The 23,998-nt window shown below is 41.5% G+C and overlaps 1 pseudogene; it reads right to left on the reverse strand.

Moving 5' to 3' along the window:
• Nucleotides 1-403: 403 nt before the first annotated feature.
• The window catches only part of LOC122120728, a 118,484-nt pseudogene continuing 94,889 nt past the window's right edge, over nt 404-23,998 (reverse strand).

Below are 23,998 nucleotides of genomic sequence, written 5' to 3' on the forward strand. Positions count from 1 at the left end.
CATAATAAAACTAAATTTAACCCTGGGATAAAACACAAAATTCAGGAGCTGGGAAGGTGGCTCAGTGGTAGAGCACTTGCCTTGCATGCCTAAGGCCCTGGGTTCGAGTCCTCAGCACCACATAAGCAAAAAGTAAAAAGCCGGAAGTGGTGCTGTGGCTCAAGTGGTAGAGCGCTAGCGTTGAGCTGAAGAGCTGAGGGACAGTGCCCAGGCCCAGAGTTCAGGCCCCACGACCGGACCCAACCCCTTCCCCGTCCCCCCCCCCCCCCCCCCACAAATCAAACTGCTACTCTTAATGTTCGTAGAAACATGGTGCCTACTTAGTTGGTATCACTCAAGTAAAATAAAAGTGGCACTCCAGAATAAAATGTTCTTTAAAGAAAAAGAAAGAAGGAAAGGTCACTCACCTTAAGACTAGCTGGAGCATCACGTCTTCACAATGTAAACCAATGAGAGTTCTGAATAATGCCAGGGACACCACACAGAGCTGAGGAGTCATGAACACATTATTCTATTTCAGATACTGGAACAACAACCTCATCCCCACCACTGTCAAGTAAGTCAGAATTCCAAAATAAAATGGCTTTCTTTCCTCTAGCAGTTTTATGAAACACACACTGCTGACGGAGAGAATGTGTACTGAGGATATGGGCTCTCCTGTAGGAGGGGGTAAGGCAGTGTCTGGGCATGTCACTGAGCAGAATTATCCTATAAACATGCCAGTCTCAGTGTCAGCCATTAAGGATCCAGGAAACATGCTCCCTGTACCACCACCTCCTCCCCCTTCCCCTCCCCATCCCCTTCCCCCTTCTCTTCCTCCTCCTCCTCTGGTAATTTATTCTCTTATCTTTTAAATATGGCCTTGGTTATTCATAGGCCAGATCTCACAGAATGCAACCTAGCCCAACTGTCTTTTAGAGTTCTCAGCTTTTCTCTTGGCTTTGGGGACAAATATTCTCCTTGGTTCCATTTCCTAAACCACTTACAGTGTGATAATGTACTTCTCAAAGAAGTTTGTTTTTAAAAAACCACAAATTCTTTCAATTTCTGATTTTCATAAGGAAAAAAACAAACTTCCAAATAGTGGTGATACCCAAAGGTATGTTATAAAACCATTGTACTCTTTTGAGAGTAAGCGTTCATCAATCTTCCAGTCCATTTAAGTAATTTAGGCTCTCATTCTTCGTACAGGAGAGTAAGTACTAGTTTGTCTTGGAACAGGATGGGCTTCAAATCCGGTCAATGAAATCCATAATGGTGTGGTAAAGAAATAGCTGTACTTGACCTACCCTGACACATCTCTTTTGTTCAAGGAAAGTCGTATACCTGTAGTTAGTCAGAAGCAGAATATCCACCAATTCCAAGTCATTGTATGTGCTGTTTCTTTACCTGGAATTCCTTCCCCATCTCTTCAAAATGCACCTCTTACTTATTCTCAAGGACTTAGGTTAGGTATCAACATCTCTTGGAAATATTTCTATTCTTCCTCACTATATTACCATTCAAAACCTCCTCTGTCCAATCTCAGTTAGGTATCCTTCTTACCTATTGCCAGGAATCCTACAAATCATTGCCAAGTGGGGAAGGGGCTCAATTATATCTTTTTATAACTGAGTTCTTTGTTCTGTGTAAAAAGTACCTTATCAGATACATGATTCAAAAGAAATTCTCCTATCCTTTTGTGGGTAACCTTTTCAATTTGTTGATGTCGTTCATGGAAAAACAAAAGTGTATCATTTTTCTGATTGATGTCCAATGCACCTGCTTTTTCTTTTGCTGATCATGATTTTGGTGTTGTATCTTAGAAAACTATCATAAGGCCACAAGATTGAGTCCTATGTTGTTGTTGTTGTTATTTGAAGAGTTTTATACTTTTTGCCAATACATTCAGGTCTTTGGCCCATCTGGAGTAAATATGTATGCGGTATGACTTAAGACTGACTTTTCCATATGAATTTTGGAATCAGCTTATGAATTTCAGCAGAGAGGACAGAAAAGACAGGGAATGCTTTAAAACTCCAGATCAATTTGGAGAGTGTTCTTATATTAACAATATTGGGACTTCATTTCTTCCTAAATATTTTATTCTTCTAATGCTATTAGAAATAGTATCATCTCCTTAACTTAATTTTTGGATTACTTACTGCTATTGTACAGAAATTTCATTGATATTTTACATTAATCTTACATGTTGCAACCTTATTGAACTCATTGTGAGTTCCAATAGTTTTTAATGTACTCCGCCTTAGTTTTTTGTATTACAGATCTCGTCATACACAAATGCAGATTGTTTTTCTTCTTATCTGAATGATTTTATTTTCTTACTTAATTTTCCTGACTAGAACTTCAAGTACCATATTGAATATAACTGTTGAGTACAGACATTCTTACCTTACTCATTTTTTAGGGGAATTGTTTTGAACATTAGCTCTGAGTTTGTCAGAGATGTTAGATATTGAGTTGAAGAAGTTCCCTCTATTCTTTGTTTGTTGATATGTTTATCATTTTCTATACCTTCTCAGATAAAGATAATTTTTTCTTTTATCCTATTGCTATGATATAGTATATTAGCTGATTTTTTAGACTTTAAGCCAACTTTGTAATTCTAGATTGCTAACTCTCATCTGATCAGAGTATAATTGTTTTCATATATTCTAAATTCTATTCACTAGTGAGAATTTATGTGCCTTTATTCATAAGAAATATTAGTCCACAGTGATATTTTCCTTCCATCTAATATCTTTGTCTGGTTTTAGACTCACCCTGAGCTCATAAACTGAACTAGAGTGTGTTCCTTCCTATTCTGTCTTTGGAAGATTCTGTGAAGCAGTAATTATAATTATTCTGTTTTAAAAATTGTGATAAACATATTATGAAATTTAATTTCTCAATGAGTTTTAAGAGCACATTTAATAGGGCTAAATATATTCACATTGTCATGCAACAGATCTGTAACACAGTTATAGCAAAACTAACTGAATACCCACTCCTCATTATCTTCACCAGCCAGCCCCTGGAAACAACCATTCCACTCTACTTCTACAAGCTTAACTACTTTAGATGAACTACTCTGATGAGTGGGTTCTAGCAGCTCATGCTAGAACTGGCTTTCTTTTTTTTTTTTTTTTTTGTCGGTCGTGGGGCTTGAACTCTGGGCCTGGGCGCTGTCCCTCAGCTCTTCAGCTCAAGGCAAGCGTTCTACCACTTGAGCTACAGCGCCACTTCCGGTTTTCTGGTGGTTTATTGGAGATAGGAGTCTCACGGTCTTTCCTGCCTGGGCTGGCTTTGAACCGCGATCCTCAGATCTCAAGCCTCCTGAGTAGCTAGGATTACAGGCGTGAGCCACCAGCGCCCGGCAGAACTGGCTTTCTTTACCTCGTACAATATCCTCAAAGGTTCATTAGTGTTGTAGTATATCAAAGTAGATTCACATTTTCCTGATGATTTCTTGTTTGACCTACTAATTACTTAGGAACGTGTTATTTAATTTCTATTTGTGGATTTTCCAAATTCCTATCAATAGCTTTTCATTTCAACCCTTAAATCCACTGTAACCAGAGAACATACATTGTGTGATCTTGATCCTTTCAAGTTCATTAAGTCTGTTGTATCCCCTGTCTCTCTTGGAGAACGCTGCATAGACACTTGAGAAGAATGGACATCACTGCTCTGGTTAGACAGAGTATCAAGTTAACTATCACTCCTATCATGCCTCTTTTTCTTTCGAGACTGGGTTTTTTTTGTTTGTTTTTCTTTGGTCAGTCCTGGGGATTGTCCCTGAGCTTCTTTTGCTCAAGGCTAGCACTCTACCACTGAGCCATAGTGTCACCTCTGGCTTTTTGTTTTTATGTGGTATTGAGGAATTGAACGCAGGGCTTCATGCATGCTAGGCAAGCACCCTATCACTAAGCTACATGTCCAGTTGAGACTGGGTCGTGCTGTACCATTCTTGCTATTCTTTTGAGTCTACTGTTTCAGTCTCCCAAGTGCTACGACTATAGGCGCATACCACCATGCATCTAGCTCCTGATTATATTTCCTCAGTAATTTCTTTAGCAGTTGCTCCCAATATTTAACTTATCAGATTCTACTTTAGGTTTATGCTAAATTTTTTCCAGTGAAACATCGAACTGTTTCTACTATTCTCCTGTTCTCCCTCTTTATGCTCTTATTAGGTTAAATATATTACAGTATATATACAATAAATCCAAAGGTATGTTGTTATTCTTGCCTTTAAAAGAATACTTTTTATTACAATAGGGATTGCTTTTGGTAGGGAGTGTGGGTATGAAAGTGGCACTAGTGGTGTTAAGAGGATTTTTCAAAACAGAACTCCCAACTAAGTGACCAGCACATCAACTCATAATTTCCCAGCCTTTCACTTCAGAACACATGGACATAAATATAACTTCCAACAACTGAACCTGATATACTGCTTTTCTTTCTCTACCTGCACCTAACACAGTTCTGCCCTTCTGGAAATGAGTTCTGCTTGTTGCACAGAAGAGAGGGCCAACATAAGCCAGGGGAGGAAAAATGTCCTTCCTATCAAAGGTGGCAGTGCCTGCCACCTCCCTGGCAGGACTCCAAAAAATGAAAATGACATACTTCATCTCTACCCGAACAGAAAGAAGTTAATGGCTGTGGAAATAAAAAAGAAAGGAGAAAAAACAAGAAAAGTAAGACGAGTAGAGATGATCCAGTTTCCCAAACAAACCCATGGATGCTGAGTTGCAAGGCACTTCCTCTGGAGCTTGCCTTACCCGGAACGGGGTGTTGATCCGGCTGGTGAGTGTCCAGGATGTGCACGTTCTCATGCTGGTGCAGCAGGATGAAGCGCAAGAAGAGCTCCAGCAGTGCGGGCTCTGAGATGCTGCGCAGGAAGAGGTCCAGGTATGGGGTGGGTGTCATGACCTCCTCCACAGTCACCTGGGACCTACAAGAGAGTGAGTACAGGTGAGCCCCTTCTCCATGTTGCCATGCTTGCGTCCCCAGGGCCCCAGCCTTGTCACAGTGACCCCATCCAGGGCATACCTGCCACAAAAATTACTCATCAGAAGCTCACAGCCTGCTCCTATGCCATAATGGCTCGTTTTGCTTCTATCCTTTAATTCTACTAGTGAGGACAAAAAAATAAAGGGGAAGGAAGTGATTCAAGTGTTCTAACAATGCTAATCATCACATGTAGTTCAAATACCATAAAGATTTTAGTGCATAATCAAAACTGGAGAGGGGGATTGTATAAAAGTATCTGCATGGTAGTAATGAATTAATGAGAAAGCTTTGTATAACTTGTTCAATTATTGGTCATTCACTAAACATTTATTGGGATCCCTGCCATGTACTAGGAACTAGGAAGATGAGGATATATTTTATACTCAGGAAGATGAGCTTTAACAAATGAAATAATATAATAAATTGCAAAGAAGAGGTACAGACACGATGTGTACAGATGTTCAGATGTCTTACTGGAGAGTAGAAAGTCAAATTTTACAGCTGAGCAATAAACATAAAGAGCCATTTTAAAATGGTACTAGAATTTACTGCTTAAAAAGTGACTGTGATTTTTTTACAATACAATTTAATACTTTCTACCTATATGCTGTTCCCATGTTGTAACACATCAATCTCTGAGTGACTAAGACTCTGAACAGCCAAGGGTTTCAAAGAAGATCTGATGCTCATGGCATCAAAATTGAACCTTAAACATTCTGATTGGGAACATTTTAAGAGCTAGTCTGTGCATTTTGTTGTTGTTGTTGTTCTGCTAGACATAAATGCAGTATCTCATCTTGATGACTAGGGATCATCATCAAAGTCATCAAGTGTTCCACCCACCCTGGAATATATAAGATCATCAAAGCAATAGTTAAACCTTTCAGATTCCAACCCCACACCCTAGAAATCCCTGCTGGGAATTCAATGCACCTGATTCTAAATGAAAGGACATGGCAATGTTTTCAGTAACTATAGCTCCTCCTTTCTGGCTTTCCATCTTCTTTCTTCCTCTGTTAAAAGTGTTGGCTGTCACTTTATTGTACCATTACTGTGCCATTCCTTTTAGACTGCATTCCTCTTCCCCTTTTAGTTTTCAGCTTTCAAAACCCACAGATCAGTTTTGAAACCAGATGTCCAGATCTGCTAGATAAGTGTGGATAGGCCCTGAGTGGATGCATCTGTGAATAAAGGCTTGGCAGCATCTATTTTGGCGGCTTAAATTACTTTTTTTAAGTTCATGGTGCTCAGCTGTGTTGTGAATAGATAAGTCTAGGTGCATACGGTATTACCAAGTCAGCAGTTTGTTTTCTTTATACTTGTTAGACCACTCTTTCGAAATCTACGAACACTCCCCAAACACTCAGCACACCACACAGTCATCTGACCGCTTTGAAGGGCTCTCTGTGGCCCAAGTACAGCAAGGGAAACAGGTGAGTTTCAACACTGGACAAATCAATTACACAGAGAAGAGTGCTTCTCACAGGCTTCAGAGTCCCCCGCCCTGAAACAAGCTGCTCCATGCTCAGACTCCCTGGTGTTCTCTAGTCCCTGATGCATGGCACCTCCTAGGGTGTCCCACAACACACACTTCACCAGCCCAACGCAATGTAAAAAGCCTGGCACACAGAGGCATTTCTCATGGGTGAATGAGAGCAACCCTCCATCATCTATTGACTGACAGCTGAGCTTAACTTTTAGCCTTTCTTATCTTCTGTGTATATCCTCAAGCCTTGGAAAAGTGAGGATGTTTCTCTTTCCTTCTTTCCCTCTCTTCTTTTTCCCTCTCCCCCCTTTTCTTCTTGTCTTGTCTATTCTCTTTCTCTCCCTCTTACACCACCATTTTTTTTTTTTTAGTGCCAAGGATACAAACCAGGGTACTGAGTTACATATCCAACCTTTGTTGTTGTTGTTTTGTCAGTCCCGGAGCTTGAACTCAGGGCCTGGGCATTGTCCCTGAGCCTTTCTGTGCTCAAGGCTAGAACTCTACCACTTGAGCCACAGCACCACTTCCGGCTCTTTCTGTTTGGGTGGTACTGAGGAGTCGAACCCAGAGGGCTTCATCCATGCTAGGCAAGCACTCTACCACTAAGCCATATTCCCAGCCCCCAACTTTTGTTTTTTGAAGACAAGCTCTTTCTATGTGCCCCTGACTGGCCTCAAACTTAGTTCTCTTGCCTCAACCTTCCCAGGGCTGAATTACAGACATGTACCACCATTGCTGTCCCTAAGTATTAGTTTATGTTCATTTGACTACTACAACCTTAGGATTATTTAGCAAAACTTAGTGTAAAGTGATTCAAGCCAAAGTCTAATTTCCTAACAATCTTGATTGACAGATAAAAGTACCGTAAACTGGGTACTGGTTGCTTATGCCTGTAATCCTAGCTACTTGGGAGGTTGAGATCAGAGGATCACAGTTCAAAGCCAGCCCAGGCAGGAAAGTCTGTGACTCTTATCTCTAATTAACCACCAAAAGCTGGAAGTAGAGCTGTGGTTCAAGTGGTAGAGTGCTAGCTCTGAAAAAGAAAAAAAAAGAAAAGCTAAGGGACAGTGCCCAAATCCTGAGTTCAAGTTCCAGAACCCGCACCGGAAAAATAAAAAGAAAATACTGCAGTGTAATGGCTGCCAATGGGCCATGTATTATAGCTTCTTTAACATCACATTTTCAACTTCACTGTGCACAGCTGACCTCTGGTTCCCCCTCCCCACCCCATGTCATTTCCCCTCTTAAGTTAAACTGCCCTTAATCAGCTCAAAAGCAAAGCAATATGTTAACTGTAGAATATGAGTCTCAGCCTTGGGGGCTAAGAGGAATGGAGGGCATTTAGCATCTTTTGTTTACTACTCTTCCTTTGGATACGTGAAAAGATTTTCTTTTTAGAAAGCAAAGATATCATTAATAAGTGGGTGGGATTTTAGGAAAGACTTGAAAAGGCAGTATTTATATAGCACATAATAAATTTAAAGGAAAAAACCAATCCCATTAAGTATCAAGGTTGCAAACTCTTTATAAACTGATGTCATACTTACCATATGTTAATACCCCAACCAGGAAAATGGTTCCTTCCTTTCTCTTCTTTCCCTTCATCCCATCAGACACTCAGAGCCTCCAGAAGCCTTTTATCCCAGAAAATCTTTCTCTGCCCCATCACCGTACTTTCAGAAACTTCTTCTAATCCCGCCACATAGGCAACCTCCTTAGCCAGGCTGAGACCACAGCCTAAGTGTGATTACTTGAAAGCTAACGATAAACCACTAGAGGAAAGATGCTCTGCTGTGAGGAATGCAAAATGGAGTCTTCCACTAATGCCCCAAAGTAATACAGCAAAGCAGGAAAGGAGCCAACTCTCCATGTTCCAGAGGGGAAAGGCAGCCAGCTATAATTCTCTTCTAGATGGCTGTCAATGTTTACTTACCTCATTCTGTAAAGGATGGCAAGAAGCTACAAACTTAAACAGACACACTAATGGAAGTAGTCAGTGAGGCCCCATTGCAGTATTCTATCTTATACAGTACTGGTGTTTAAAAATAGTATAGCCTGGGAGTGTTATTTCTTAGTAAAGGTGGACCACATGACTGCAGTAGCCTAAAGAAAGCTCAGTTTCCACAAACAAATAATTACCCTTGACTGGATGAGGGCAACTGAAACCCTGGGGACACATCTGCTAAGGCACTCTGTTTCGAGCTGGCTTTCCAGCCCAAGTTCTAGAATGGAGTCCTATCTCATATACAGTACTTGATTTTTATTGCTGTCAAATCCCATTTAGTTCCTACTTGGAAATAAATCTTTCTTCACCCTCCTCTACCATTGCCTGGCCCTTATTCATGTCAGAGCCTACACCAATCCCTTAAAGTGGACTTTTGAAAGAATAGTTTGAGACTGAAGAATGGGTGAATGAATTCAATTTACTGGTTCACGAATGGTTTAGACCAGATTCAAATAGAAAATGTTAGTGTCTTCTGCATGTAACAAGCACAAATACTATGCTGTGAGACTTAGGGATACATACTCTGTTGTACATATATCACATATGCATGCTAGTAAATATATATATATATTCAAATGTATGAAACACATTTCTGACTGTGATAAGCAGTCCAGAATACTAGAAACAAGCATGTAGCAGCACAATCCCCAATCTCCTGTAATATCTGTCACCCACTGGTTCTAGTCACCCGCTCCCCATCCTCCGGTCTCTACCACAGCAGGGTCTGGCCTGGAAGAAGGACACAAAGTGAGGTGACTTTAGTGAGCATGAAAGAAACTGAATTTTCATTTAGTTGCCTATTCATTCTTCACCTAAGAGCTCCAAAAGTGTACTTTTCGATTAGAATTTCAAGCTTCACAGAAATAACCAAATGGACAGTTTGTTTGCATTTTTTAAAAAGGCAGTGGGTGGAGGAGGTGACAGCATTTGTAACATTGCACTTTACCATAAAGTCAAAACTATATTAAAAAAAAAATGAAGGCTGGAATACAGCAGAGCCATCATGCCCACAATCATGGCAGTCCATTAACTTGATGCGTAGGAGTGAAATTGAGCATATAGGCACTCTGACCTTTCTGTAATCAGCTCCAGGTGGGCGATTCTATTTGCATCTAATTTAGCATCAGAATCTTCCCTGTGATGGCAAGTTTATGTGTGTCCTGAAAAAATAATTATTAATTGTTTTTGTTTGTTTTGTTTGTTTTATATTTTGGGGGTCTCTTCAGGGTTTTCAGAAATCAGTCACCTTGTTGAACCACTACTAAATATCCTCATGCTGCTGATCACAAATATGGTATATAACATGTGAACACTGTTATATATTACAGACTGTGGTAGACAATTTGCTCCAGGGAAGTTAGAATGAACTTGTGACTTTGAAATTATGTAATCATTTAATCACAATCAAAAAAAAAAAAAGAACCTCGGGGAAGGGAGGGAGGGAGGGGATGGTAGGGGGAAAACAATGGAGGGGGTAACAATGTTCAAGAGGAAGTGTACTCATTACCTCACTCATGTAACTGTAACCCTCTGTATAGTAGCTTTACAATAAAAAAAAAAAAAAAAGAAATCAGTCACCTTGGAACAAATAGATGGATCCTATCTTCTGCCACTCATGTAGGGGACAGGCAGGGGTCAGGTGACTGTGGCACCTTCTTTAAGTTAGAAGATTTCTTTCTTTGGCTTTTCCTGAAGGAGAGAGCTGACAGCTGGTTCTGGTGGATCATCTGTGAGGTCTAAGACCTACCTGCTCCATGGAGGAAGAAAACAATGTGTCTCAGGAGAATATGACCCCCTTAAAGCAGCAGAGGGGGAATGGGATGGTGGGGCCAGATCACAGGAAATAGGAATCAAAGGGTCTTTTCACTCAAGTCTAGTTGCAAGTCTGCTCACTGAGGCAGTCAACAGGCAGGAGGCAAATCACCCATGGGCAGCCAAGGATGGGTTCTGCACAACCCTCTTCCCTCCAAGGACACAGGGCACCACCCAGAATAATATTCAAGTGCAGAAGGTTAGGAACAGACACCCTGATTCTCAACAAACAGCCCTACTGTTTCAGCCAAAAATGTGAGACAGAAAGCATTCAGTTATTCAAAGGCTGAAAACAGACTGCTGTTGACGAGCTGAGTGCCTTCCCTCCAGGACCCCTTTCATGCCTGCCTTCTGCTCCTCAAGCTCAAGGCCACACACTATATTGATGCCACTGCAGGAAGCAGGCTGTGGATGTGGGTGGAGGTGACATTCAAAGTCACAAAGACTGGTTACACATTCCCCAAATATATAAGGAAGGAAGAAATGAAACTAGTGGCTAATGTGAGGACTTCGGGAACCTCGTTTGAGGAAAACACATTTCAAATAAAAGCCTGTCTGCCAAAATTTCCCCAGTATTTCTTCCATGCACCTGTAACATAGTACTTATATAAGTAGAATAGACTTGTTCTGTCTGAAAGCAAGCCACTTGTCAGGCTCCTTCCAGCCCTGACTGGTGTGTGCCTCTCTGTCTACCCAACAGAAAGTGGACTGAGGTTTGCCAAGAGTGGACCAGGCAGCAGAGACACACTCCAGAGGGCAGTGCCACTTGTCCTGCTCAGGCAATGGTGGCACTTCTGAGGTCAGGCAATATCTTTGCTGAGGCTACTCCCCCAAGCCTGCTCTTAACACTCCAAACTGACTCCAAATAGAGATACATGAACTAACCCTGTTCTCATGGAACACCTTTACCAAGCATACCTCAGGTCTTTTGAGCTTTCTTTCTTTCAGAAAGAACACAGGCACACAGCTAGACAAACTCAAGTTCTAATTCTAATGTAATTTTTACTTGTGTGACCTTGATTGATTGTGTTATTTAATCTCTCTGAGCCTGTTTCCTCCTTTGTAAAATGGGGGCACTCTATTATCTTCCAAAGTATAGACCGAACAGACACTATGTTGGAAATGAACTACACAACTTAGCGGGGGTGGGGGAACTGGGAGAAAATGAAGGAGGGGATGACACTGTTCAAAAAGAAATATACTCATTATCTGACTTATGTAACTGTAACCCCTCTGTACATCACTTTTACAATAATTTTTTTAAAATAAGAGACAATAAATAAAGATAATGGCATGAATCTCAAACCAAAGGGACTGAGGAAGAGACAACTACCATTATTTTCTGATTTGGGGAAAGGGGAGAGAGTATTAGTAGGTGATATCGGTGATATAAAAACAATATGGCCAGGTGCTCGTGGCTCATGCTCATAATCCTAGCTGTTCCGGAGGTTGAGGTCTGAGGATTGTGGTTCAAAGCCAGCCTGGGCAAGAAAGTCTAGAAATGGAGCTGTGGCTCAACGAGGCATGCTAGCCTTGAGTAAAAATGCCCAAAGACAAGCCCTGAGTTCAAGCCCCAGAACTGACCAAAAAAAAAAAATCCAAGTAAGAACACAAAACCCTGAATTCAAGCTCTAGTACCATACATGCATACACAAAAACAAAATGTGCCTGGTCTGTACCTATTTGGGAGGTTGGAATGAGAAATGAGAAGAGTAACAGTCCATAGAGAAAATGGACCTTCCTATTTGTACTTCTCCTCTCCTCATTTCCTCCAGAATCAGGGGGTGCTGAGTTGTCGCAGTAGATGGTCTGAGACAGTCCCCAAATAAGTGTGTCCTAGGACAGGCTAGGGTAAGAACAGACACTAAGAATCGCTAAGGTATGTTTTCTTCTACATTTTCCAACATTATGCATTTAACCCTCACTCTAATCTCACAGGACCAACTGAACAATATTCAAAAGCAAAAATAAAGCAAAAAAAAAAAAAGGCCTCATGTCCAAGGCTGCAACTAGGCTTGGTCAAGTTGAAGGGCCTTTGCACTTCTGGCATCAGTGCTTTTTATTCTGCCATCATAAACCACTCATCTCTGGAGTATTCAGTAAATGGTTATGTCTACAATTTCCTGTCCCATATTATGTATGCATAATTTGTGCCCATTAACTTAATTACAACATAATCTATCAGAGTGCAATTCAGTATATGATCCATTTCATTTGACTTTTATCCAATAGAAATACTCCAAATAGGAAGGATTTCAGAGCAATACTCTGAAGCCAGAAGGAACATTAAAATTTGAAGGTTTTCTAAATCACAATCAAATATTACATGAGTATTTCAACGATCATTTAATTCTTTCCTTTCCAATTTACTAATTGTTCTAGAAAGATACTTCCTTATAGATTCAAACTTCTAGACTGCACCACAAAAATGACTTAAAAAGAAAAAGCAAGTCAGGGACTAGTTCCTGAGCACCCACTGTGTACTTAAGGAATTCTGTAAGCATCCAGATGACCATGCAGAACAGATCCTCACAGGAGGCACAGAGGGTGAACTCACAGAGTCACCATCAGGCAGGGAAACAGGAGTACAAAGGATAGGGGTCCAAAGCTGAGCAGCCAAGGCACAGACTGTACATGTGCATTAGCCACCCAGCTCAGACAGAGCTCAAAGCTCACAATGATCCACATCAGAAGAAAGCACTCCGCATCAAAGGGAGATTTTTTAAAACAGTTTTTTATTGTGAAAATGTTGTACAGAGGGGTTACAGTTACATGAATAGGGTAATGAGTACATCTCATAGTTAGCACTGTTACCTCCTCCTTTATTTTCCCCCACCATCACTTCCATCCCCACTTCCCAATTTGTCCCGCCCCCCCCCACATTGTAATGTTCGTTTTCAATATAGAACAATAAAAGACCCGAATAGCAAAAACAATCCTTAGTAGAAAGAAAAGCGCTGGAGGAATATGAATTCCAAATTTCAAACTCTGCTACAAAGTTATAGTAATCAAAACAGCTTGGTACTGGCACAAGAACAGACCTGAGGACCAATGGAATAGGACTGAAGACCTAGAAATGAACCCACAGACCTATAGCCACCTAATCTTTGACAAGGGAGCTAAAGAAATAGAATGGAAGAAAGACAGCCTTTTCAGTAAGTGGTGCTGGCAAAATTGGTTAACACTTTAGAAAACTAAAACTAGATCCTTATATATCACCCTGAACCAGAATCAACTCCAAATGGACCAGAGACCTCGAAATAAAAGCAGACTTCATGAAAACATTACAGGAAGGAACAGGAGAAACTCTAGGGCTCCTTGGCACAGGCTGAAATTTTCTTAATAGAGACCCAGAAGCACAACAAATCAAAGAAAGGGTGAACAAATGGGATTGTATGAAACTGCAGAGCTTCTGCAAGGCAAAGGACAAGCTAGCAAGACCAACAGAAAGCCCAAGGACAGGGAGAAGATCTTCACTAGCCATGCAACGGACAAGGGTTTCATATCTAAAATATACTTAGAATTCAAAAAACTAAATCCTCCAACAGCAAATCCCCAAAGAAACAACTGCCCAATTAACAAGTGGGCTATAGACTTAAAGAGAAACTTCTCTGAAGAGGAAATAAGAATGGCTAACAGACACATGAAGAAATGCTCGACCTCTCCAGCCATAAAAGAAATGCAAACCAAGACAACGCTAAGATTCCACCTAAACCCAACTAGAATGGCCATAATCAAGAAATCTAGTGACAAAAGATGCTGGAGGGGATGTGCCAAAAGGGAACCCTATTGCATTGTTGGTGGGAGTGAAAACTTGTTCAACCACTCTGGAAAGCAGTATGGAGGTTACTCCAAAGACTCTACATAGAACTCCCTTATGACCCAGCAATTCCACTTTTGGGCATTTACCCAAAAGATCACAAAACAAAGTCAAAGCGACCAACACAGTCATGTTTATCAAAGCATTATTTACCATTGCTAAGATATGGAACCAACCCAGATGCCCCTCAGTAGATGAATGGATCAAGAAAATGTGGTATACATACACAATGGAATTCTATGCCTCCATCAGAAAGAATGACATTGCCTCTTTTGTTAGGAAATGGAAAGACTTGGAAAAATTATATTAAGTGAAGTAAGCCAGGCCCAAAGAAACATAGGTCCCATGGTTTCCCTTGTTTGCAGTGACTAGTATATGTCTAGGACAGGCAGAGAAGGTCAAAGCCATGTACATACGACCACATGAGATAATGTTAAGCAAAATGTACCCAAGACAGGGACGCAAGAGGTTTTGGATTTTTTTTCTTCTTTCTTGCTAGTGTTTTTAATGTACTTACAATGCACTATGTGATTCTTTTATTTCTATTGTAGGTTTTCCCCCAATGGTATAACCCATTTTCACTGGAATTGATGCCGGTGTTCTGCATCTTCTATATACATTTTTGTAATTTGGGGAGGGAAAGGGATATTGCAGAATGCTTAAATGAGGATGCAGGCTGACCCATTGTGATGACGAGATGTACAGGCCACTATATTGAAAACAAACGTTACAAACGGAGATTTTACCTGCTGTTTTCCATTCATCTAGACCTTCCCTCATCTTCAGAAATGGTGCTAGAGAAACATTATCTCCAAACTCCCCAAACTCAACTCTTACCTCTTCTGGAAGTCTTAGCCCCTTCAGAATACACTTTTCTAGACTAAGTAAACTCTCCTTCTCAGTTTTCTTAATGCATTTATCTATCCTTCAAGACGGTGAATTTTCCTGCAGACACAAGTACACCTAACTTCCAGTGTGAATTCTCCCCCCTCCCCCCCCCCCCTCCCTGGTTGTGGGGTCTGAACTCTAGGCCTGGGCACTGTCTCTCAGCTCTTCATCTCAAGTCAAGCACTCTACCATTTGAGCCTCAGCCCCACTTCCGGCTTTTTCTGCTTATGTGGTGCTGAGGAATCGAACCCAGGGCCTCGTGCATGCAAGGCAAGCGCTCTACCACTGAGCCACCTTCCCAGCCCCCCAGTGTGAATTCTCAAAGGACACTGAGGGGTATTCAAAGCATAATCAATAAATCAATGTACTGATAGAAATCAGTAGCTTTCTTACAACAACAACAACAAAACCCACTGGTGTTTCAGTCTGTGTGCGGAATGACTTAGCAAGGGAAGGAGATTAATATCACAGAAGCAGAGGAAACTTTCCATTTATAGTTTATAACACACTTCATTGAAAACATGGATCTTAACTCAGGCCAGGCTCTTAAATTACTGCAATTTGGAAAAGTGATCCTCTGGAGAAAAGGATCCTCCTTGGGCTGCTGTATTGCACTTCCTGAGTAGTAAGACAGCTCTACTGAATTCTAACTAGACTAGGCCCAACCTGGAATGATGTGGGTGAGAACCGCTGTAGGAGGTGTTATTCAATGCCTGCCACCCCTTCCCTTATTCCCCAGTGCCCCCCCTCTTCAATCTGCCTCCTGGGCCAAACAAAACACATTGTTTGGATGCATTTCAGAGGGGAATTGTATATTTAGACCAATTTTCCTAGATACTAACTATAACAAAAACAAGTTCTGATGACAAAAGACATTTCACTCCCAGCTTATTTTCCATAAGTGATACAAAGACCTCAATACAATGGGAAGACAGTGTCTGCCGGAACAAATTCAGTAATGCTAGTCATTCTGGTCATTTTTTTCTCTGTTATCCCCAAACCTGCTCATCATCCAGCACTGGGTAATCATGGAAAAGCATCTCCTCAGAATGCAAGTCTGACTGAAGATGAGAGAGTATTGCTTTAAAAGTCACTGTGGGGCAAGAGAAAACTAGCAGGAAAGTAAGATAAATAAGCCAAACTCCTGCCCTGTTTTTCCTTATTTTTTTTTTGTTTTGTTTTTTTTTTCCCTTACAACTACTTGAAGATAAACTTGCAGGGCATTTGTTGCTGATCAATTTTTAATGTTCTCCTAGGAGAGTGCAGGGAAAGAATAAAAAATTCACACCAAATTTCAGACTAGATTTTCCTCTTTCTCTGCATTTATTTACAGGTCGAACACCACCTGGCCTCCTTAGATAAGGTGGAGTTTTGTGTGAGACATTTATTTATTCCCGTATTTCTCTGTGTAAGGGAGGGTGGGGCCTTCTTTATCTTTTCATAATTCTGATGCTTAAGAAGCAAATCCTTTGGTCTGGCATTATCTCCCTCATGCACTTATTGAAATTTAAAAAGGAAACCTAATTTTGCATTTCAAATCAGAACCAAATGGAATCTTCATTTATAACATAATTTCCCTTCCTACACTGGGAGAAAAGTGGCATGAGGCCCTACAGAGAGAGATGAGGAACTTTGATGTACTTATTTTCATACTCCAAAACTATGCAAAAGGGCCACAGTTTTGTCATCCAACCTCTACAATTTCAAAGTTAGGTGAGAAGAGCTGCACTAGGAAGGATAAAGAAATCTCCAGTGTCTAGGGTCAAATGTTTAGGTCCTCTTCTAAGCTGCCTCTGTGCTTATTCCAGCCCACATAGGACACTCTGGCAACTTAGAAAAGTCAGTCCCCTCCCTCCAAGCCCATGGACTGGTTAGCTTTGCCAGAACAGAATGCGCTTTCTGCAGTTTCCCCCTTCCAGTGGGTGAACCCAGCCCCTTACTAGGGCACAAAGACAGGGAGAGAAATGTGAACGCATCCCTCCAGTTTGTACCTTCCACATCATGCCCTTGTGCAATGGACAACCTCCTCCAAGCAAGTCAGCTACTTAAAAAAAAATTATGCTAGTGAAGTCCATTCCAGGTGACAGATTAGGATGCTTCTCCAAAGAATTCACTGAAGCCATAGAGAGAGGAAAAATACATTATTAAGCCAACAAAAGGAACAAGTAGTTTTTTTCTATTTTTTCTATTTTCCATTTTCCTATAGTCCCCGGTACAAGAGCCAACAATAGCCAATCAGTGCTGTCAGGTAAGGACAATGATAATCTTACTTTAAGCCACCACTCTCAAAAGCACAACCTTGGCCCTCACATCTCACATCTCTCAGCCCTGGGCCAAGCCCAGGATGCACTTCACCAGCACCTCTGGGATATATAATGGAGGAGGCAATTAGACACAATGAAAACCTTGCTACCAAATCACAACACATCATAGTTCTTACATTCTGAAGGGTAGTCTTGTAGCAATGGTTCTCAACTCTGCTTCCATGTGTGGGTTCCTCAGGGGGCTACTTACAAATATCCATGCTTCTGGATCAGATAAAGAAGACACGCCAGGGGTAGAGTTGGGCATTACTGGGTGACCCCTATGCCTCCTGCAATGACCAGGAAGCATCTAAACCATGGAAAGAGACCCTAATGAAGACCTGCATCGGGCTCAAGATTGTCTGGTCATCAGCTATGTAAGCAAGAGCAATTCATTTCACCTCTCTGATACTTGATGCCTTGGTCTCAAGTGTGAGGACCTGGGACCAGATCATCTCCAGAATTATATTCAGTATTAAAACTCTACAAGTGTCCATAGCATGCTATGTGTCTAACTTCGTTTAACTTTCTCCATTTAGATTTGGTAGGAAGACAAAGGATATGTTCCATGAAATCTATACCTTCTTAAAAACTGAGATTTTTCAGCCAGGCACTAGTGGCTCAGGCCTGTAATCCTAGCTACAAAGGAGGCTAAGATCTGAGGACTATGATTAAAAACCGCCCAATTTAACTACCAGAAAACTGGAAATGGAGCTGTGGTTCAAAGTGGTAGAACACTAGTCTTGAGCAAAAAATTTCTGGCCTTGAACTTAAACCCTGAGTTCACGCTCTATGACAACCACTACCAACAACAACAGAAAAGCAAAACAAACAACCAAAAATCCAGACATTTTCTATTTATTGAAAGACACAAAGTACCTACTGGGACCACCAAATTTTAAAAATCTCCAAATTCCGGGTCTCTATTCAGAAAATTTCGGCCTGAGCCAAGGAGACCCAGGGTTTCTCCTATTCCATCCTGTAATGTTTTCAGAGTGTCTGCTTTGAGTTCAAGGTCTTTGATCCATTTGGAGTTGATTCGGGTGCAGGGTGATATATAAGGATCTAGCTTTAGTTTTCTACATGTAGTTAACCAGTTTTGCCAGCACCATTTACTGAAGAGGCTGTCTGTCTTCCATTCTATTGTTTTAGCTCCCTTATCGAAGATTAGATGGCTATAGGTCTGTAGGTTCATTTCTGGGTTTTCAATTCTATTCCATTGGTCCTGAGGTCTGTTCTTATGCCAATACCAAGCTGTTTTGATTACTATGGCTTTATAGTAGAGTTTGAAATTTGGTATTGATATTCCTCCCAGAAACACAACAAATCAAAGAAAGGTTGGACAAATGGGACTGCATAAGGTTGCAGAGCTTCTGCAGGGCAAATGACATAGCTAGCAAGATCAATAGAAAGCCCACGGATTGGGAGAAGATCTTCACTAGCCATACAACGGACAAGGGTCTCATATCTAAAATATACTTGGAACTCAAAAAATTAAACCACCCAACAACAAATCCTCAAAGAAACAACTGCCCAATAAGTAAGTGGGCCAAAGACTTAAAGAGAAGCTTCTCTGAAGAAGAAAGAAGGATGGCCAATAGACACATGAAGAAATGTTCAACATCCCTAGCCATAAAAGAAATGCAAATCAAAACAACATTGAGATATCACCTCACTCCAGTTAGAACAGCAAAAATCAAGAACTCTAACAACAACAGATGCTGGAGGGGATGTGGACAGAAAGGAACCTTACTTCATTGTTGGTGGGAATGTAAACTTGTTCAACCACTTTGGAAAGCAGTATGGAGGTTCCTCAAAAGACTTCACATAGAACTCCCCTATGACCCAGCAATCCCACTTTTGGGCATTTACCCTAATGTTTACAAACAAGACCACACTAAAGCTACCAGCACAACTATGTTTATTGCAGCATTCTTTACCATAGCTAAGATATGGAACCAACCCAGATGCCCCTCAGTAGATGAATGGATCAAGAAAATGTGGTATATATACACAATGGAATTCTATGCCTCTATCAGAAAGAATGACATTTCCCCATTTGTTAGGAAATGGAAAGGCTTGGAAAAAATTATATTAAGTGAAGTAAGCCAGGCCCAAAGAAACATAGGTCCCATGGTTTCCCTTATTTGCAATATCTAGCATATGTATGAGTCAAGCGGAAAAAGTCAGAGAATGTGATGTTAGGAAAACGAACCCTCAAATATGTATTTTAATGTTTTTGTTTCTTTCATACATGTGTTTCTAACGCATTTATAAGATTATTTCTTTGTTGCTTTGTATGTCCCTCCCCCACAGTGTAACCCCCGCTTTCACTATATTTGATGTCAGTATAACATGTGGAGGAGACGGGGACAAACAAGTCGTTTAAGGATTCAGGTGTACCTGTTGCAACAATGAGAAGTACAAAATGTCATGTCAAAACCAGCTTTACAATGTCGGTGTGGGGGGGGAGGGGGGTATGATTGGGTGGGGGGGAGGAGGGAGGCTGGGAAGGGAGGTGAAGGGTAAACAAAGGAGGAGGCTGCAATGCTTGGTAAGAAATGTATGCATTATCCTGCCCATGTAATTGTAACCCCTCTGTACAGTATGTTCTCAAATAAAATAAAATAAAATTAAAAAAAAAATAAAATAAAAATCTCCAAATTCCAAAGCTCAGATGCCACCCCAAATTCTATACTTTGGATTCTAGTGTTCTCTGCATTTCCCACAGAAAGGAACAACTTTGTCAGTGAACATGGTTGGAAACCAGATCCGTATCATCAAAGTGTTTTGCATCAAAAAGTGACCCAGATGGCAGCAGGGACGTGGCACACATCCAAAACTGCAAAAGGAAGTCTGCAAAAAGAACCAGCAGGAAGAAGGTCCCTCCCCTCCTTCTATCCCTAACCCTCACTTCCAACTCCCAGACCAGAGACGCTTGAGTAGGGAAGGAGAGAGGGCTCAGAGGCTGGCGCTGAGGCCACTCTGCTCATGTCTCACCATGGCTGTAACCTCAGTGCTCAATTGTGGACCATTAATATTTTATTCTTTTTTTTTTTTTGTCGGTCGTGGGACTTGAACTCTGGGCCATTAATATTTTATAATAGTGATAATGTGAAGATGCTTCTTAATTGCTCTTAAAATCTTCACTCATGATTTGCACTGGACATAAAAATCCAAAACATGCATTGCCAGTGAAAACCAAACCTGGCTGCAAAGGCGTCCTGGCCTGCCCACCTGCATATACACTGATGGCAAGCGGACAACTGGCTGCACCCAGCCTCTCAAAATGTCCAACGTTCCTTCTCAAGTGCCCCCAAATCCTCCATCCATCAACTTAAGTCAATAAGCCATGAAGTACTGGGCCCACAGGGTGCAGATCATGAAAATGTATGCGTGTGTTTGGAATACACAAGGCTGTACAACAAATGGGTTCCATGGTAGCTTGTACGAATCCAACACACATGCCCTTAAGGAAATGTCTGGAATTATTCTTCATGTGTATGTTGTTCAAGCACGGTTTCAGCACACAGGAGAGAGTGGAAAAATAAGGCTTTCTGATAGATTTTTTTTTTTGCTTCTGTTTTTCCAGTCACACTTGCATGGAATAATTTGCCAAGTGAGACACAGCTTGCTGCTCTTGCAAAAACCTCAGAGACACAGGCTCTCTCTGAGGTCACAGTAGACACCTCTATGGCTTTGAGATGCTTGAAGAAAGATGTGTATGAAAACCCTCCCCTCCACCCATCAAGCGCCTCCCAGTGCTTCTGCCTACCACAGACTCCCCAAACTTCTGCCCGCTTTCCTAACAACTCTAAAGAAAGGAGCCAAAGCAGCCCACAGCACTGAAATCAACACAGGTACTTTGAAACAGCATGACTGAGCCAGGGTATGATTTCCACAACCCTCTTAACCCTCCAAACACCTTCCAAGCTTCTTTCTCATCCGAGAGTTGAGACAAGTACTGGAACCATTTTTGGCTGCTACTGTCAGCCATCCACTGGTCTCCCATCCAGCCCAGAACCCTATCAACACACCTAGACAGTCTTCCAACCTACCACCAGTCAGTCAGTCAGCCTGCCTCACCTGTTCTTACCTGATCATACAGGGAACAAAAGTCCTCACCAATCCTTTCACAAGGCCATCTTGCATCTACTTTGGGAGCTTCCTTCCACTCATAAGCCACCTCCAAACACTTTGGACATTACAGAATACAATGTTGCCTCTCCAGCAGGAGCTGGCAGAGTTTTTCCATGAAGATTCAGTGAGCAAAATATTTTAGTATTTGTGGGGGGCAGGAGTGGGGGTAGGGAGCTTGTCGTTTCTTTTTTAAACAACCTTTGAAAAATGTACAAACTATTCCTTTTTAAAAAATGGTAAAATTCACACAACATACAACCACACATCATCCTAACCACTGTGGGTTTTTGTTTTTGTTTTGAGAAAAAGTTTTGTAATACTTCTACCTCAGCCTTCTGAGTGTTAGGATTACACATGTGCACCACTGTGCTTAATGTGCAAACAGTGCAATTCAAATTGCTGTGCAACCGATCTCCAGAACACTTTTCATCTCACAAAATCCAGGGAACCCTTTCAGAACCTTCCCAGGCAGGGCTGCCCACTGCTCAGCTACAGCGAAATCAGAGCAAGGGACTGTGGAGTGCTCCAGCATGGAGGCGTGACCACAGATAATAGCTCTGTAATTCAGCCAGGCCCTGGTAGCTCACGCCTGTAATCCTAGCTACTCAGTAGGCTGCGATATGAGGATTGTAGTTCAAAGCCAGCTTGGGCAGGAAAGTCTGTGAGATTCTCATCTCTAATTAACCACCAGAAAACCAGAAGTGGTGCTGTGGCGCAAGTGGTAGAGTGCTAGTCTTGAGCTGAAGAGCTGAGGGACAGTGCCCAGGCCCAGAGTTCAAGACCCAATATGGACAAAAAAAAAAAAGAAAGTGGAAATGTACTTCAATGTCAAAGGCTTCAAGGAGCTGAGTGCTAGTAGCTAATGTTTGTAATACTAGCTATTCAGGAGGCTAAGACACAGTAATCTGGGTTCAAAGTCAGCCCAAGCAGGAAAGTCTTTAAGACTCTTATCTCCAATTAACCAGCAAAAAGCTAGAAGTTAAGGTGTTAGTTCAAGTGTAGACTAGCTTTGAGGCTCTGAGTTCAAGCCTTAGTACAGGTACACATACAAATAAAAGGGAAAAAAAGAATAAAAAGTTTTCAACATAAGCAAATGATACATGTTTGAGAAGCCAAGTATGTTTACCCTGACTTAAACATTATACAACTTATTCATGTATAAAATAATACACAGAGCACTATTCATATATAAAAAGAGTTGTCCTCAAGGGTAAACAAATTCATCAGTGGTGCTCACTAGACACTATGTTTAAAATAAACTATCCAACTTGGAGGTGAGGATGAGAGGGAAAAACTGGGAGAGAACAAGGGAATGGGTGACATTGTCCAAAAAGAAATGTACTCATCTGACTTAGGTAACTATAACCCCTCTCTACCTCACCTTTAGAATAACAGTTAAAAAAGAGTTGTCCTGAAGGGCGCTGATGGCTCAAGCCTGTAATCCTAGCTACTCAGGAGGCTGAGATCTGAAGATTGTAGTTCAAAGCCAGCCAGGGCAGGAAAGACCGTGAGACTCCTATCTCCAATAAGCCACTAGAAAACCGGAAGTGGCGCTGTAGCTCAAGTTGTATAGCGCTCGCCTTGCGCTGAAGAGCTGAGGGACAGCGCCCAGGCCCAGAGTTCAAGCCCCACAACCAACAACAACAACAACAAAAAGTGAGTTGTCCTTACTATCTATAACATTAAAGTATGTTACTGTAACATAGATATCCTGAAAAACAGTAATCACAGTAGCTATCACTATCATAATAATTGTTCTATGTAGGAGCCAATAGGGAAGAGAGTGAAAGTCCAGTACAATCAATGGATCCTGAAGCTCAGCTACTTTCCTCTAGCGGGGGCCCCTCCACTCAGAGACTGGATGTTTAGTACAGGACACTCACCCCACCCCAAGCAGTACAATCAATACTCACTATGCATTCTGCATGTCCAGAGATAAATGCAAAGGTTTGCCTTACATTTTCCAAATGGATCTAATTGCACACACTTGATATTTTTTTGCCCCCAGAAACTACTAAAATAACTGGGGAATCCCAGTGTTTTGATGTTTAAACCACATCCAAGGTTAACTCTTGAATCTATACAACAGAAAACTCCTAGCCAGACTGAGCATCCTGTTTACTTTGGAAAACCAGGACCCTGCTTTCATAAAACAGGGAGAAGGCTGGGAGGAAGAAGCATCCTCCATGAAGACCTGTGCTTGAAACTAGACAACTCCCAGAGCGCACTTCGTGGCTTCCGCATTGCTATGAATGGATTACTCTTAGACAGTGAAAATGAGACTCAGCATGTAGAAACATGAGCATTTCACCAAAGCAACCCAGAGGTGTTCCTTGCTTCTCTCCCTACCAGAGATAGCAAAAAAGTCAAACTGAGAGAGAGAGGGAAAGAGGGAAGGAGAGGAAAAAAAGAGAGAGGGAGAGAGAGGGAACTAGGGAGAGAGGGAGAAGGGAGAGAGAGGGAGAGGAGAGAGAGAGAGAGACTACTTAAATCAGCATTCTATGTCCATGGTGTCTTAGCAGCACACAATGACAAAGACAGCAGTTGAC

The sequence above is a fragment of the Dipodomys spectabilis genome, unplaced genomic scaffold (genome assembly GCF_019054845.1).
Source record: "Dipodomys spectabilis isolate Male_0828 unplaced genomic scaffold, ASM1905484v1 ptg000178l, whole genome shotgun sequence".
Classification (NCBI taxonomy): Eukaryota; Metazoa; Chordata; class Mammalia; order Rodentia; family Heteromyidae; genus Dipodomys; species Dipodomys spectabilis.